Here is a 3607-nt window from a genome sequence, read left to right as displayed (position 1 = left end):
GTCCCCACCCCAAGAAAGCCATGGAGATACCCTGCATAGCACAGCCTGGAGCTTCCCAGAGGCTTGGGGACACCAAGGGGGCCCCAAGCAGTGGCCACCCAGACACATGCACCATGAGCTTGGAGCAGCTGCTGCCTGGGCATAAAGGAGTCCTGATAATGCCACCCACAAGAGCTGACTTGTGGTCACTCCAGACATGGAAATACAGGAGAGACTGGGCAGCTACAGCCACAGAAGCCCAGAGGGAAGGTGGGTACTGCAGTGTGGTCCAGGGCTCTGAGCCCTTGCTGCCCTCACTGACTGCACAGAAGACTCAAGGCAGGGACACATCCCTCTGTCCCTCTCCCGCACCCTGTATCTGCCCCTGGACCACATTGGCCCCTAACAGGTGAGAACCACAAGAAGAGGCCCAGGACTCTCCAGGGAAGGTCAGAGCATCAGCTGACCCAGTCTTGGGTCCTTCTGCTGCCCATCAGGCACTGTCACACAAGTGTCCTCACATCTGCCCGATGTCCACCAGTTATTATAGCAGAGTTGTTGACACACTCAAAGGATAACATGGGTGCCCACTCGGGGTGCTCCCACTGAGTTCTGTGAATGGACAACACCTCAGAAGATGCAAACATGGCCAAGGTCAGCAGCCCCTCCTACCATTTCCAGTTCAGTCTCAGGGTGAGAAAATGTATCGAGTTCATCAGGGCCATCCAAGGAGTCTGACTGTTACTAAGAGGATGTCAAAGCCAGCACTTGACAGTGGCTTGTAATGCCTGAAGCACCACTTTGAGTCCCAGCTACTCCATTTCCCATCCAGCTCCCTGCTGGTGGTCTGGGAAGGCAGCGGAATTTGGCCCAGGTCCTTAGGCCCCTGCACTCACGTGTGAGACCCAGACTAAATCAAGTTCCTGGCTTTGACCTGGCCCAATCAACTGGAGAGTAAATAGCAGGTGGTAAGTCCTCTCCCACCTGAAGCCCCTTGTCACTTTGCCTAGCAATAATAAAAAATATTTAGAAAAAAGAAAGTCACCACATCCAAGATGTGATGCCTCTGCCACATCCCAAGTGCTCAGCATGGCCACCCGTGATGTACAGGGCAGTGTGGACACTGACCATGTCCACCCACTGGACATGTGGGACAACCTGGGGTCTGAGATTCGCAGTGGCCCACACTGGGACTTTTGCATACTCTCTGCTCCTATCTGCAGAGTTATACATGGAACCACTTTGTGGCCTCAGTGAGGGTTCCCGGCACCAACCCCCACCCGTCCCAGTCCCCCAGAATGCTTCCAGCTCAATCTCAGCTGCAGGGCAATGACCAGTCACACAAGGGCCAGGACCAGGGCTGTATCTGGCTAGGGTAGGCTCTTTGGCCCTCAGCCTGGGAGCACCATGGCAAGGGTCCGGGCCATGCCACATCCACCCACAAGTCAGTACAGGGGATTTCTGAGAGTATCCACACCAGGGAGCGGCCAGGCACCCCCATCCACTATAGAACAGGCTTAACTGCAGTTGTCTCAGCTGCTCCATCCTCAAGTCGGCCCTGCAGAGCACCCACAGGACATCCCATAAGGCATAGAGGAGACACCCCCAACCTTGCTAGCTACCGACACACAGACTCTGGAGCCAGCAAAGGGCACTCCAAGGCAGTGGCCACCAGATGCAGCTGGGATATTCTGGTATGTTCTGGAGCCCCAGACAATCTGGGCTGAACTGGAGACCAACACCATGAAATGAGAATGTGCCTGGGACACAGCACCATCCAACATGGGGGGAGGAGGGAAGGGAGGCTGCATCACCCCCTCCAGGCTTTGCAGCGTGTGCCCTGGGAATCCAGTTCTGCCCACACACATCCCTCCTTGCCACATTCGGTTATTCACGCTTAGCCTGAGTCCTGCCCCAGCCCCCCAAGACAGGGAGGCTAGGCCAGGCCTGGCACTCCTGGCAAAGTCTGGGGTCACGGAGGGTCCCAGGGGTAGCAGGGCAGGAGCAGCCACACCAGGCCCTGCTGGGAAGAGGTTCTCATGGGTCGGGAGGGGAGTGGGAGGGAAGATCTGGAATTCAGCCCTGACCAGGCCAAGGTGGACATATCAGATCCAGGAGGACCCTCTCAGTGGACAGACAGCTGAGGTGGGAGGGAGCATGGGGGGAGTGGGCAAGAAAGCTGGACATCCCAGGGTCAGGCCAGGCAGCAGGGCTGGAGGGCAAGTGCTGGGACCCAGGCAGAGTACACCTGCCCCTGGCCACAGTTCCTGGGAGCATCAGCCCACATGGTACAGACACCTCTACTCCCGGCTCCCCTCAGCCCCAAGTGGTACAGACCCCTCAGCCCACGGCTCCCCTCATCCCCACACGGTTGGCCCCTCCCAGCTCCCCTCACGTCAGTGAACACCTGTCCCGGCTTCCCCCCGCCCCCCGCGTTGGCAATCCATTACCGCCTCCTTGAGGAAACCACCCTGGTCTTGGTCCGCACTGGGAGAGAATTCCAGCTCCCTGCAGCAAATGGAACCCATCTGCTTGGCGCTGGCAGGAAAATCCTTTCATGGAGTCAGCCCTCCGTCCTTCGTCCACAGGGAGGCAGGTGAAAGCGGCACAAGCCGGCGTGGCCGGGGCAGCCTGGTTGGGCCGAGCGTCCTGAGGCGTGTCTCAAGCCTGGGCGGGACTCCGAGAGGGCGAGGCCGGGGGCGGAGCGCGGGGACTGGGAGGGGCTCTGAGGGGTGGGGCTGGGGAATGGGCGGGGCTCCGAGAGGGCGGAACTCGGGGTGGGCGGGACTCCGAGAGGGCGGGGCTCGTGGGATGGGCGGGGCGCTGGGAGTGGGCGGGCTCCTGCTAACAGCGCTTGGGCGGGAGCCAAGGGGATCACACGCACTTCACGTGGTCCCAGAATGTCCTGCTAATGCGCTCCGTGAGCCTTGCGTGTCACTGTGACGCCCCAGCAGCTCCCTCTGGAGCCTGACGGGAACTGCACACGTTCATACCTGAGTTCCCGTCCCACCTCGCGGGTTCTGAGGCTCCGTTGGGTGACTGTGAACTTCCAATCCTGGAGACCAGGCCCCTTGGAGCCCCTGGGCTGTTTGGCGTTCCCAGGTTTGGGTGCTCTGACCGCGCCAAACGCTTGCAGGCCTGGCGGGAAAACGCGCAAGCAAAGCCAGTTTCACCTATGCTTAGCACAGGCGGCAGGTGGGGAATGGCAGGACCCTGTGCCCAGCGAGACCATGGCAGCTTCGAGGCAGGTGGGGGACTGGTGAGGGAGGAGGTTGGGGTAGGAGGAGGGTCCATCTGGATCTGGTACAATATGTTTTCTTTTTTGTTTTTTTCATTTTTTATTCTATTTCTGACAGTCTTAACATAGTTAATTAGGGTAAAAAGGCTCAAGGGCTACAGGAAAATGGGTAAGACTATTAGTTCCATATGGTTTCCTTCATCTACCTGAGGTGAAAGGGGAGGTAAAGGGAGAAGCCCCACCCTGTCTCCCACGCACCCCAGGTCCCTGACGTGGGGCATGTTCCGAGGGTATTATTGCTCAAGCGGTTTTGATAGTTCAACAGTCCTGAATTGTTGCTGATCTCGCCACTCCAAGCGCGATGAGGTCGATGAGGTTGTTGAAGAATCC

This window comes from Ochotona curzoniae, unplaced genomic scaffold (assembly GCF_017591425.1).
Source record: "Ochotona curzoniae isolate NIBS_2020 unplaced genomic scaffold, NIBS_Ocur_1.0 contig_2754, whole genome shotgun sequence".
Classification (NCBI taxonomy): Eukaryota; Metazoa; Chordata; class Mammalia; order Lagomorpha; family Ochotonidae; genus Ochotona; species Ochotona curzoniae.
Note: the sequence above shows the minus strand (reverse complement) of the source record.